Genomic DNA, 15,119 nt, shown 5'->3' with positions numbered 1-15,119 from the left:
GAGGTGGAGGTTGTGCAAGCACTGTTCTACTTCATATTTATAGCAGACTTAGATAGCATGAATTGCTTTGCTGAATTAGTTATTATTATTTCCTTGGTTTTGCTCGGTCGTTCATATTTCCTCGAAATAGTTTAACAGACATGAAAGAAGGCCCATCTCAGAGGCAGAAGTAACAAAAAATGAGAGTCAACTGCCTAGAAATGGAGTCATCAAAGCAATTGGGTGGACATCATCTTTAAAAACTATTTTTCCCATTACTCTCTTAAAAACAAATAAATGTTGGGTGAAATTTTGTGCAATCCTTATGCTGCCTTTCCTGTACGTATTACCTCAGCTCAGACCCTAGGTCAGCAGTGCTTGAAAAATGCTCACTTGTCAGAGGTTGTGCTATGCCCTGTCTGAAAAAGAGCTGGTGTTCCCAGTTCGGTTCTTAATGGACAGGTGTTCACAGCACAAAACCCTCCATTACAATTGGCCCTAATTAGCACCTTTATCAGCAGCCTCCCCAGAGAGGCCAGAGAATGAACAGGCTTGGAAACTGAGCCACCAGCCTGGCTCATCGCTAGAGGTGAGCCCTCCAGGTCAAGGTTGAGGGGCAGTGTGAGGAAGCTTTGCTGCTACTGCCTGGGCTCTAGCTGCTCCATGAATAGAGGACTTCAGTCTCAGGACTGTCAATCTGGCACCTTTCAAAAGCACTAAATTCACTTAATTAACAGACAGGAAAAAATAGCCTTCCCTAGCAACTCTTACATCAAATGGCACTTATGTTACCTTATATTCTGAGCACCTAACCCTATTAGCATTGCATTGTGTGTTTCTGTTGGAGGGCCTTTATGTACACACCAATCTTAACGTACACACTAATGTATACTGGGAGATTTAGGAGCATTTTAAATTAAACTGACATTATCAATGGCTTTTTTTAGTATTTTTTTCCATTATCTGCTATACCCTCTTAATTCCACAGAAGAACATTTTTTCCCATATTAATATTCCTTTTTTCCATGCAATGAAATCACTTTCTCCTTTGAATTTCATGTTTCCCCTGATCATTTTGTCCTTTTTCTTTCTTTTTTTTTTTCTCTTGGCACAAGGCAACACTTTGCATTGCTGTGTTCTCATGATAGGTCAGTCTATTGTCTATTAACTCTACAACACAGCAAAAAACCATATGCTCTCATTCCAGAGAGAAGCAGGATATGCTAATTTGTACAATAACATAATACAGAGATAGAAATTATCTAATTTTGCCCTGTCCTGAGTGTCATTGTTCATGGTTGTGCAATTATTAGAGCTACAGGCTTAGCTTTATGGCACAAAGGAATCTGCATTTCACAAATGTGTTTTAACAGTATTCTGTAGGTATGTGATGTTTTCCTTGTAGAAAAATGATTTCTTGGAAATCTCTTAATATAGTCTCTTAATACTGTTCTAAGTTCCTGTATTTATTTGAGTAGATAATGTTTCCCGATTAAAATGTGTTTACTCTTCAAGTCAGATTAGATGATTATGCTCTAAATTAGCTATCACTTAATGTCCAAGCTATACCTATCAACTTTATCATCTCAGAATATCCTTTTGCATCTCCATCTTCTATAGCTCTCTGGACAATCAAGACTATGGTAAAGAAACACCCAGAAAGCAACCAGTGAGGTCTCTCTCAGCTGCCTGTAACTCTGTGATTTGCTTTTTTTATTCTGTGTCTCTTTCTCAAGATGAAAATCTGTAAAATATGTTCTCAGCTCTGAAACTTTTAGGTGAAACCTAAACTGAATATACAAAGTAATTTTATGAGGCTGTATGGCCTAGACAGTAGGCATTCTACAAGGTAAGATTACTGCACATATGAGTGTCCATGTTTTCTCCTCTAGTGTCTCTTTCTTTAGGTTATTTCGTCTTGTAAGTTCTGTGGATCAGGAGCTCTTTTGCTATCTGTTTGCGCAGAGTATGCTGGGTGCCATGGTCAGCCAGACCAGTACAGTCCAAATTAGTGAGCAGCCCAGTATTCCAGATGAGTTGCAAAAGATTAGCTGCCCACCTTTGTTTGTGTGAGGAATCCAAGCTGGCTGTTCACAGATGCATTGTACCAAAAACTCAGACATTCTTTTCTGAGCAATGGTAGCTCTAGGAGGTTTTCCTTCAAGAAAGCAAGATTAACTTTCAGATATTTGTGGTATATTATCCTAAAGGTGACAGAGTAATACTTTTCTCGGTGAAACTGCTTGCACTTGTAGCCAAAACCCAATTATTTTTTGCACTAGTCCCTTTAATTGTTCTTGCAAAAAATACATTGGGACATGTGGCCATACTGTTTAAAACACAAGACAGGTTTCAATTGCTCATTCAAATTAGAGCACTGTCTTCATTCACAAGCAATAGAGAAATAAGGAAGAGCAATACAAATAGGAGAAAGATGAAACATATAAGATGGCTAACAGCTGAGTGAAAACTTTCTACTCTAAACACTGATTTTCAGCTAATATTTCCTGTAATTTGTGTTTCTGTGATATCATGTTCTAATCCTTCGTAAATTGAGCAACTGACACCTGGCTAAAATCAATGGATTAACACTGCTAACCTAGACTCATCTGATATATTAATACGTAATTTTTCATATGTCTGCAAACAAATGTGCTGATTAGATTTATTAATAAGGCTACAATTGTTGTTCAGAGCACACTTGTCAAGTGACAGTAGTTTTTCGTGCTCACTTTTGTGCCTGCATTGCAGCTAATAACCCAAAACACATACCTGACCAAACTTTTCTGGCACAGGAGCAGGGTGCTTTGCCTGGTGATAATTGAATGAGAAGTGGCTGTGTTGGAGGTTGGACTTTGGTGCTCCCCAGGGACATTTTCCAACACCTATTGTTTCTACCTCACAGTAATTAATGCACATCAGGTATCTTGAGGTAAAATCACAACCAATATAAGTACTCTGATTTTACTGTGTAATAAAAATAAACCTAAGTGTGCCAGTGTTGACTCTTGATTAGTCAACTCCAGGGATTGACTGGACCTAATCTGGTTCCTATTCTTATTCTCTTTAATGAGCTATCTTCCTTTTTTTTTTTTTCCTCCCTCCAGAAAAAAATGATGTTTACCTGCATAAATCTGGTGTTAAAATTGAGTTTATTTTTAAGCAACGAAGAATGGCACCAAATTATAGGAGTATACTGTCACTCTTACAACCCACTTCCTTCTCTGGGATTTTTACACCAGAAAGGCTACAATACTAACAGAACAAAATTCTTTGAATTATATGATAAGGTATTTGTCAGTGAATTTTAGTTACTGAATCATTCCTGAGTTGATTCCAAGGCTTCCCAGTTTTAGTTGGCATTTTGTCAGTATTGTTCAGTAATAGGCAATCAAGAGTTCTTTCTGAAATTTGGCTTGCCTGCTCACTTATATTCCAGTTTTGTAGCCGATTATGTCACCAATATGTCTTTTTTTCACAAGGCTGGGTGACAGCAGCATTTACATTTGCAAGAGAATGATCAATGAACTCTGAGTAGCATGCAACAGGTTTCCAGAACTCCCCATCACTGGCACATCTTGAGGGGAGGCAGCCAGTCTACCTGTCTTCCACAGGAGTAGGAAGAAGTATGCATGCCCTGCAGCAAGAAGAGGTTTCCTGCTGAGTCCCAGGGCTTTTTCCTTCCAGGCACAGCAGGATTCCTGTGTGAAGGTTACAGGCAGGACTTCAGCAGAAAGTAAAGCTCCCTCCTCCTAAGATTAGTAGTCTTTTTGCAGCAAGCCCCTTACCTTATCTTCATTTGTTCAGGGACTTTTCCTCTTATCCCTGATTCTTTCTGTTATTTATTGTCTATGTTGTATTAAAAAGGCCATGGTCTAAATCTCCACTGTGCTATTCCCATTGCCCAAATTCTCCCTACTGGGTACTTACCTTTTGCAGTTCTGAGTTTTCTACTCTCTTTAATTCATCCTAGCATATGATAGCACTATGAGTTAAGAAAACACAGCACTCGGTTGAAAACACCACAACAGTAACTTTAAAACACAGTTAGCTCTAAAGTAGAGCAAAATTTGCTGATGATTTGGTGAAATGTTACTAAAAACCTGAAAATATGTAGCTAAGCAATGAATACAAAAAGCACTTCCCTGAGATGTATAGACGAATGTTAATGGGCAAACCCCATAGTGGTGAAAGTTTGTGTCGAATATCTGAACCAAAAGTGCTTTGGTATGAAAACTGGAGAATTATTTCCTAGATAATAATGAACACCTCACTGATTATCTGTGAGTCTGTAAAAACCCAAGTCTTGTGTGTGCTGCAACTACATTAGTATTATGTATCTTATGTTTTAGGCTACTTTCTAAATTGTATTTTCATGAGACAAATTGAGAGCAATCTGGACTTAACACTATCAGTCATTTCAAGCACTTTAATTTTGGTTACTATTTTTCTTTGTTCATTTTTAACTTGATCTGTGCTTGATGTAATTCTCAGGTTCTAAAAGGTAAATCATGTAATAAATAACAACAATGCACAGTTATTCCTACACACGAATTTCATGAGATTGACATGATTTTAGCCAGTTGATCTCTTGTACATAAAACTGGTTATTTGAGAAACAGCTCGTCTAGCCATAAGCATAGGTCTGAGCATTGCAGACCTAGAGAGCTAATCCTAGCTGCACCATGTACTTGGTAAAATCTAAGCTCGTTATAAACCTTACTGTACAAGGCAGGACACAGTTTATCAGTACCAAAAGGTAACTGATTTCTCTATGCCCTAGTTTCCCTCACTGTCAAAGACAGGCTTCTTTAAGAGTTTCTGTTGGTCCATTCATCCCCCCACTGCAACTTTCAGTAAATTGGGAATGAATTTTATAGCACAGGATATGTGCATGTTAAATGACATCTGTGTACTGCAACTTAAGGGAAAAGGGGGTTCTGATTTATCTCCCATAGAAGGATTAGCAACATTCAATAGACTTGCGCATGTTGCTTTCAAATGTGATTTTCTTTTTCTTAATGGCAGAGCAGTAAGTTAATGCCTTTAAATTTTACAACTCTGGAAAATATTATAACTTTTCTTTAAAGCAGGAAAGTCTAGGAGTGCCCAGTAAAAGATTTTGGAAAGGGTCTAATCAGCTGAAATTACATGCAACTGTGGTAGTGTAGAAGTCCAAGAAATGAGATTTTTATGCCTGCTGTGGGCTTCTCTTGGGCTGAAATTGGAAGCATTCTTTGACCAAATGAGCCCCAAAAGAATAAATATGTACACAGTTCTGATAAACCAGCTTATTTTTAAGTCAGATTTATAAATCTGAATCCACAACTGAAAACAAGGCCATGTTGTGGGAATGAAGGAGAATATTTAATAAAAAGTCAGAAATAGGTTTCTGAAAATAAGAGATTGTTAAAGTTATGGTGAACATGTGCAAATTGCAAAATATCAGCAAGTTTTCTCTGCTGCAAACTGATCTAAAGCAGCTTTCCTGTTTCCCCAGCAACCTTGAGCAATGCTAGCTTGTTTCTTTGGAAGTAAATTAAATGTGACTTTCAAGTAGTTCATTATTTCAGTAGCCACAATGCCTTTCGGAAGCAAGGACATTTGATAAATCATATTAGGATTTGCTGCACTTCTGAAGGGAGGCAGATAAAGGATTTTTGCAGAAATAGTTTTCAAATCTAGTGCATTCTTTAGAAATTACCAAAATTATGTTTCTATTGATACAGGAAAAAAAAAAAGAATAAACTGTATTTCCCATGTGTAAAGAAAGCTAAGTATTGCTTGGTGCTTCACTGAAAGCCAGCAGGTTCTGCTTCATGTGCATACAGCCAGTGCAAGTGCTTACGGCCCTTAGTACAGCTCTACTTGAATTGTGTAGTTGAAAGCTCTGCAAAAATGCTCTAACAGAACGCCCACACTCATTCTAGGTTGTACAGTGTTGGGTAGCTGGTATGCTGAGAAATATGCAGATTCTTCCATGACCTGATCTGCATACATATCTCTGTGTTGCACAAATATGGGTATAAGATTTCTGTACTAATTTGTGATTTGCTTCTGATGGCAGTGCTGGAAGAAAGATGCTTGTGAAATGAGGCATACAGATGGAGCTACCACATACAGTGCCTCTGCAACAGGCACTCTCCCAGTGACTTCCAGAGGCAAACTCAGAAGCCTTTCAATTTGATGACTACATATTTTTCATTTGGGCTTCTTGAGATTGAGAAATGTTACCATAAAAAAATAAATAACACTTCCTGAAACCACGTTGGCTTGGATTGGATCAAACTACATCTTTTTCACATTATCAATGTGGAAAGATTTGCACGTGTTAAAATTTCTATCTCATTAGGGAAAAAATGTTGAAATATCAAACTGCAATAGCAGAGTAAAACTGTTTGCCCTGCAGACTGATCAGTTAACTGTTAAGTTAGCTGTTATCTATCAATTGCTGGGCTATGTGTTGCTTCTTTATTAGTTCAGTACAACAAATGAACCTGCACAAAACTGATTTCTTCAGATTCACCTTTATGGTACCTGCTGCCAACAGACAAGTGTGTCTCCACTTAACGTTTCATAATGAGGTTTGCCATTTCCCTCTTGAACACCATTGAACTATGCTTGGTGTCTGTTAGTGCCGTTTAGTTAGTAAGTGGGCTGAGAAGATACTGCCATGCCATCAGCTGATGCCTTACAAGCACACCCAGTTCAGGGGTGTGCACGTGTGTGATGCACTTTGTAACTGTGATCACATTTCAAGTCCAAGCATTGAAACTGAGTCCCAGAATTAGAAGTCCTAGAGAAAGAAAATGCAACTACCTCACCTCCAGCTCCCCTAGATAAAGAGCAGTCCTTCAGGTGGCTGGGCAATGCTGGCTTCTCCCAGAGAAAGCACCTCCAGCCCCTGCTATCCTGCTATACAGCTGGTTGCTAACACATGTCTGTGCTTTGTTTTGGTTGCAGCTAAAGTACTCATGTTACCACATACACTTAACTAATAAAACTCAGTCAGGGGAAGTTCCAGGGAAGCAGGACCTCTCTCCAAATTACACTGTCAGTTAGATGGTAGTGGATCTCCCTCCTCCCTCCCTCATCGAGAAGCCCAAGGCTAGTGGTGTCCCTAAGTATGAATATTTTTTCATAGTGTTCTTATAAGTGATTGCTTGTGGCATCTTATAGTCTTATCTCAGCTTGTGCAGCCCCCTCATGAATATTCTGTACATATGGAAGAGTTTTCTATATCATTGCCCATTAACAAGGAGGATAATCACTCATTCAGTTATCAAGAAGTCAGTGAAGGCCTTTCCTTGAGCCCTTAGTGCAAAGAATCATGGGAGATCAAAGGAGGTTAAATGTGGCTGACATTATGATCATTACTTTTTTTTTCTGTGTAATTACTGTATTATAATAAAGTTGATCTAAGATAAGGAAAAGGGGTATTAAAGTCTTTTAGGGTTAAAAGACCATATTAGTAGCTCTTTACATTTCTTAGTCATGGGACAAAATGCATATTTCTGCTGATACATATAAATGAGCATTTGTACAACAAAACCACAGTAAGGTCATAAGTGTACATATAAATGATACATTATTACAGAACTCCTTTTAAGAAAAGTTAATCCAATACAAATGCAAACGGGGAGAGGAAGCTGTAATGATGCATCATTAGTAAAAACAGCAGCACTGAATTTTAGGTTCAGGCTGAAAAGTAGCTTTCTTAATCGCTGGAGAATTTGAACTTTTTAATTAGACATTAATGAGTTTTATCTGTCTTTTCTTAGCTGTTCCATCACAATTTAGTCATCCTTTGAAAAGCCAGTGCAGTAAATACATTTGCATACATTAACAGAAATCTGTATTTACAAAAGCAACTCACCCTGTGCAAATGGTATAAATGTAGTACAAAATTGGCTTGTTTATGTTCTTCTGGCTGTTCTGGATGTTACCAACATTGCAGCAGAGCCAGGGGAGCTATCTGACTTAGGATTTTAACACAAAATCAAGTTTTCTTAAAATATCATTGATTGTTCCCAAAGCAGGGTAATAGTATCTGGTTGCTGAAACACCACCATTGCTATAGTTTTTCCTGCTGTAAACATGAGAAAAAGCCATCCAAAAAGATGAGAAACACTATTTCTGGCACAAGGCTTCTTACAGCCAAAGTGGTAAACATCTCTTGTTCTGGAACCTGAAGGTTTTAATTGCTGGCTTTAGGGTCTTTCCAAGCTACCCTACTTTTTATCTGCAGGAAAAGTTTCAGTCTTGTGCCTGGTTTTGATTACTTTTTTTCTTGTAAATTACTATTTGGGTATTAACGTGGAACAGTATACTTACTATTACCAGTTTTCAGAACTAGCTTTAACTTGGAGGCTCCGTGCACAGCTAATAGGAAATAGGATAACATTCTTTAACAACGCTATCAAGTAACCTTCATCTGCAGAAGTATTACTGAAAGTCTTTTTTTCTGAAATAGGAAATATCAACTATGTGGCTATGAACTGGTTAAGATTGAAGACTAGAAAAAAAAATACACTTGACACAATTCCAAGTTTTATCATCACTATGAATAATCACTTTCCCAACCAATATTACAGCAATAACAAAAACTTCAGACATTCACCTGGCCCTACAGGTCTCACAAGCATTCTACTGTCAAATAAGTGAAGCACAGGAGCTAGATTCTTTTACTATCAGATTGCATCTTTCCTGCATTTCTTCCTTGTTTTAATTCCATGTTCAGGATTAAACTACATCTCCCATCAGGCACTGCAGTCTCCTCTCTGACTAAAAGAAGGGTGCAGGACAGCAGTCAGAGCAACAATTTTTTTTCAATTCATCTTTCATTGGAGATTGGAACTCATCTTACAAACTCTTTGGGGTTTAGAAATGTGTTTTCCAAATTTGTTTCTTATATCTGGGCAGCTACACAAGAACATCTATTAAGTTAGATGAGCTGGTCCAGGAAACAAAATCATGTGTGTGGCTAATTAACTCTGCCTTAAGTGTTAATGATGACAGGCTGGTGTGTTTCATAGGAAGATGTGTGTGAGACAACAGTAAAGGCCTTTTAAGTGTTATGAGTCCTTCAGTAGCTCTTACGAAATATAGTTAGTTGAATATGTATTTGCCACACATTTAAAATTCAGCAGAACTTCGTGTAATCATGCAAAACTCCTGATGCTAAAACAGACATTTGGCCTGTTTGAAAAGTTTAGCTATCCTTCTTCCTGTAGTGTTGTACCTCATAATAACCTCTGAAAAGCAATAAAATAAGTATTTGTGAGCAACGTTCAGCCTAACAGTCAATTGTGAATCCATTTAATTATTTCTATTAGCCATTTCTGTATTACCAACCACCGTATTGCTAAAGTACTTTTTATTTTTGCTTGAAGTATTTATGTAAATGGTCTCAAATTTGGGATTTTTTTTTGTTTTGTATTGGTTTGATATTTTAAATCTTTTTGTATTTCTGATGGGGACATTTGTCTCTGACTTTTCAGCCTGCAAGCTGAGGAATGCATATAAAATTGTACACTTTTTGTGCCTCACCACTCCACACATAATCATCACCTGTAGCACGCAGTAACTCTCTAGACAGTTCTACTTTTTAAAGTAGTAAGTCAGTGGGGCTTGCTTTCCATGGAAGCAAGACAATCTGACAGGGGTAGTCTTCAAATTCTACTTTTGAAATGCTGAAAGTTAAGAAATATAATTAAACTGCAACTGCATTAACATTTATATAAAATATAAAGCAAATGCTTATCCTGATTCACCAAACAAATTACACTTTGAACATTATAAAAAAAAAAAACAACCCACCCAGCTACTTATCAATGGCACCGTTTGAAATTATTGCTAGTACTACAACTCTAAATGCATAAGATGCCTTAAATACAAACCCTGAACATTTACATACTGATTTCATGAGCAAAGCAAAAGGTATTTGCCAGTAACAGTACAGGACTCAGCATTTTTATTGTCTGAGTAATCCTGGTTTGCTCTGATATGAAAATTCAATTATTTTAGAACTGGTCGTCTCATTAAATTTTGACAAGGAGCACAAGCTCTGTACCAGCTGTAGCTCTGAGAGGCTGTGGGTGCCTGACAGCTCCATGGTGAATTTTAAAATGTAGTATTTTTGCAGGATAAGATTATCTGACAATTTTATATTAAAAAAGAAAAAATCAAATACATTGTAACATCCAACACTGGTAACTTGGCCTTTTTGTAAATGTTTTTGTGAAAATTTATTGCAAAAATAGAAAAAAAGAGTCCACTGTTTATTGCATCTTTTCCCCAAGCCCACCTTCGTATCTTATGCTGCACAATTGTACCAGAAAAAAAAGTGTGTCTTTATATAAGCAGCAAGTATTTAGCCACTCATTGTTAGCATTTTCTACCCCTTCTCAACTGAAATTGTTTGTAATCATTTTTATAAATATGATTTCTAACAATGGACAATCTTTTATTTAACCTATATATATATACCATCAGCGCTATCAAGGAATGTTTAGACAAAATGATTTTTTTGAAAACCAGAAAATGTCAGTTAATTGAAACTAAAATTTTTCATGGGATCATAATACTTCTGTAAGACTGGGAAAGGTTTCTCATGTTTAAGATTACATAGCATGGAAGAGGAGGTAGTCCACAGACTGTTGGAGCATTCAGGCTTAGGACCTGAACCTCTTCTATGACTGACCTTTCACCGCCCAGACGATTAGTCTGACCATGAAGATACTATTTATTGTATCATAAATTTTCCCTAGTCTACCCTATTGAAAATGTTGCACACTTTATAATCCAGATAAAGCAGCCAACGGTGAACAGACAACATGGAAAGAAACAAGTTCGGGACTAGATTTGTGGGAGTAAAAATGTTACATAGTCTTTTGGCAGAGCCTTTCATGCCAAGATTAGATCATGTTCTTCAGCTGTAGCAGGTCTACATTCTAGTTCCTATGGAGAGAATGTTTACTTAATTTGCAAAATAGAACAACTCCAGTAGGAAAGATGAAAGTGTGTTGTCTGCTTAGTAATGTGTTACTTATGGTAATTAGCTCTGGTAGAAGAGACTAGGAAAATAAAGACATTAATTCTTCTATAAGTCTTCTATAGGACAGGTAAGTGCTCTGATACTAGTATTGCTTCTTCAGCAGGTTTCACAGTTCTGGGATTGGACAGTAGATTAAGAATTTAGTGTTTGCTCCACCCTACTCTAGAATGTGAAATCTGGGGAAACACTGAAACACTTTGTAGAATGAGAAGGTTATTTCCCTATGCAGCTCTGATAGTTTACCTCATATAGGACTGTGCTTATTCAAGTGACTTCTTTTAGCTGTTGAATGGTTAGTGAGCCAGGAATATACAAAAAATAATTATCTTTGAATCTGAAAAGACAGTGCAAGCAAACATTGATTTATTACCTTATTCATGGCCATTTATTCAATGTTACTTGGAGACAGTCACTGGATTTTCAATCTGTGATTTCTTATATATTTCTGTTACTCCATCAAACAAAAATATATGTATTTGTGTGTTACATTATTTCAAGCACTTCGTTCTTACTGCTGTACAAGAATCCAGTAAACCAAAGGGCCTGTAATACTTATTATTGTCAATTTAGGATAGTGGCATGAAGGAAACAAATTATCAGCTGGTATTGCAGTCAACACAAATGTCCCATTTAAGATCTAACCAGGATTCCCTGAAAACAGACAAAATGTCAACCAATGTCACATGTGGACCAGCGAAAGAGAATTATCTTTAAACTTGTAAAATCTGAGCAACAGAGGAAATTCTCACTATGACAGTCACCAGGGGGAAATTACTCAAGGGGACCTTGCATGGGGAATAGCAGACAAACTGGACTAACCCATCCATTAGTTAGGGTCAGGGACATTTGAAATACAAGCTTCCTAGAAAAAAAAAAGCAGTTTGATTTTTTTTTTCTCCATATTTTAATTAACTTCTGTGAAGGTCACACATATCTCTATCTCTGAAATGCATAGTGTGTCACTCATTTTAAAAATCTGGGTATTTAGCATTATCTTGCCATTATAGGCCAACTTTTTTAATCCAAAATTTCATTTTAGTGATCAAGTTAAAGAGATGACAAGCTCCCTATCCTTACAAGCTAAGCATTTTATGTTTTATACTCAGATATACTCTGTGTGATATGAGACTTCATAATGGGATTCAATGCAATTGAGTGGTAAATTAGAGCAGGCTTATATCACAGAAAATTATAACAATGAGAGAAGAATTCATATCATGGCTTCAGTAAGAGAGGAAAATTAAGACTTTGCAATTAAAGTAGTAACCTAAAACTTTAAAATAATTTAAACAGTTACTGAATACATGTAATGTCCTATACTTATCTGGAAGCAGGATTGGCAGTTGTTTGAAAGGATCCAAATGAAATGTGGACAACGTGTATGCTATGTCCTCAGAACACAGATCTGTCATTTTCTTCATTGTTCATGAATACATTGGTATTGAATATCTCTTTCCCACAAATTCACAGGCTCCATGCAAGACTAGAGAGAAAACCAGTGTAATGTTATCGTTAAATTGAAGTTGCATACAACTTTATGATAGTCCTGACAACTGCAGTTTGTGAATTTGCCAAGAGCAACCTAGTAAGTGATTTTCAGAGATGAACACTGAACTATGTAGTAAAATAATGCTTTCCTTCAGAAGGATAAAACTGCAATTTTCTTGTAGACATAATTTACAGAATTATTACTGACAATTTTAGAATTCCACTGGGTGAAACACTGAGGGTTTGAGAAGAGAATTTCTTATCCTTTTAAAAACAGATGAATTTTAAACAGACAGGGTATCTATAACATCTGTGTAATAACACAGGAGGAACCTGACCTGGAAATCTAGTGATGGATTCCTTTCCTTATTCAAATCCTCTGCCTATTTGAAAGCTAAGGTATTCTGTGATTCATAGCTTTGGATAAAAGAGCCCAGGTTCATATTCTGATTTGTTCTCCTATGCCTTTGGAGTGCAGCCTACTGTGCATTTAGAAGTGGGTTTTCATATGTGCATTACTCCATAACAAGATCTTGCCATAGCTGTTTAGATTTCCTGACCTGGGAAAACTTAGAAATGTATGTAATTGTTTAGATTGCAAGCCACAGTGAAAATGAATCAGAAGGAATAGAAGCATGTAAAAAGATACTGCAAATTATGCTGATATTTGATGTTTAGGTTTCTTGCTCAAAGTTATTTTAGTAATCTCATAGGAACAAGGGAAAAAACAATCGTGTTCAAAACAGATGTCCTATCTCTTGTTGGTTTAGACCCAGTCTTGTAGAATTCAGATAAACATTTCCTCTAACATCAGTAAGATAATTGAAATCAATGGCACTAATTTCAATAAAATAGCTATATGTATCTCTGTATGACAGATCTGAAGGCTGGTTGTAAAGCAGAATGCTCTGTGATTGTTTGATTTCTTTCTGTTGTAAAAGAAGGCATTAAACTTGCTTCTGTTTTAGCTTAGAAAATGTCTTTGATAGTGGGCTGGAGTTGAAAGATTTGATTGTCTAGAATGAGTTAGCTTTACAAAGACCAATGCAATTAGATCTGTTCTGTGTTCTTAGTTTAAAAATTCTAACATCCAAGGATCTACCTGGTTGCCTGCTGAGACCCCTTTAGCTGAAATGATGTCAGACCCAGTAGTTTTCGTTCCAACTTTCTTGCCTTTCTATGTTGTGTAAGCAATTTGACCACTTCTGTTCACAGCTTCTGTTTGCAAGGTCAGAGAAAACCTGGTTTATAGTGATGCCCTATAATGGAATTTGAACCAAAGTGGTTTAAATTCAGTTTGTTTCCACCCTGCTGGTAACTTCTAGAGAAAGTCAGGAAGATGATTTGTCAAATACAACTAAAATGGGGAATGTCTTCTAGAACTTCCCTAGGAGGACCTGTGAACATGACATATAAACTGATAGGGTTGTACCCGTTGTGGTTTGCAGAAGTGCAAAGTATTAATCAGGTGGTTTCAGTCCTTGTCTTTAGGGAAAACATTTGCATGGAGACCCAAGTAACAATCATTTAGAAGGATGCACTCAAGCCTTCCCTGCTCAAAGTCGCTTCCCTGGCACTCTGCTCAGAGTTATTTGTTGATCAGTTCGCATTTGTTGTACTCATTGGTAAATATGATTTTGCTGCTGGGTCAGGCAGTATTTGTAGGCAGCCTGATTTCAAGCTGAATTCAGACTGACAAAGAGGACAACATATGTGTTTGGTGCCAAGTCGTGGACACACCTGGGCTTTCAGACACTTCCTGGAAAAAGCAGCTCAGATATAGCATAGGCAAACCAAGTAACATCCTTTCTTTGAGGAAGGCTAAACAATGTAGGTGATGTCTAAGTTCTAGTAGCACACATACTAGGACTAGCTGAAAACAAAACAGGAAGATGCACTATAAAATGAAGTTGCCTTTCACACTCTATATTCAAGATCAGAATTAGCTGATAATACAAAAAGGTTAACAAAAAGCCCTGCTAAATTACTCTACCAACTTGCATCATAAACTGCTTGGTCTGGCTTGAAATAATCTGACAATGTTCTCCTTTAAAATATATTTAAAAATGGAGAAAGCAGCACTGAATATAGAATTGGTGAAGCAGAATACAATGAAATCCAAAGCAGAGCTGGTGATAACCATACTTCTGAGCCACTGAGTGAAGTAGAATGTTTTGCTGGAATTTCTAGATTATCAAGGAATAAAATTGTTTAAATTTACCATTTACTGGATGCTAATAGTGTTTTTAATAGTGCTTTCTACACAGAGTGTCAGTAGGAAAGAATAAGATCTACTTGTACTGAGTTATACAAGGTAGAGAATTTTAGCCTATTGGCGCTGAAACCTTAGACAAAACAAACACAACACAAACAGTTGTTAAAATGAGCCATTTTCCAAGATGTGTAAGATCGCTAAAATTTGGTGAGGTTCTTCAAAGACAGTAGTGGACAAAGTGGTCTGATCTATTTTAACTGAGGAAATCAACGGGCGGGGCATAATAACAGGAAATATAAATACTTGATTTTTCACAATTTGAAAAGTGATTTCACATGGATCCTTTTTCTGATATAACGATCTCATCAGCCCAGGCAGATG

This window comes from Pezoporus occidentalis, unplaced genomic scaffold, assembly GCF_034315485.1.
Source record: "Pezoporus occidentalis ecotype Australia unplaced genomic scaffold, CSIRO_AGI_Poc_V1 ctg65, whole genome shotgun sequence".
Classification (NCBI taxonomy): domain Eukaryota; kingdom Metazoa; phylum Chordata; class Aves; order Psittaciformes; family Psittacidae; genus Pezoporus; species Pezoporus occidentalis.
Note: the sequence above shows the minus strand (reverse complement) of the source record.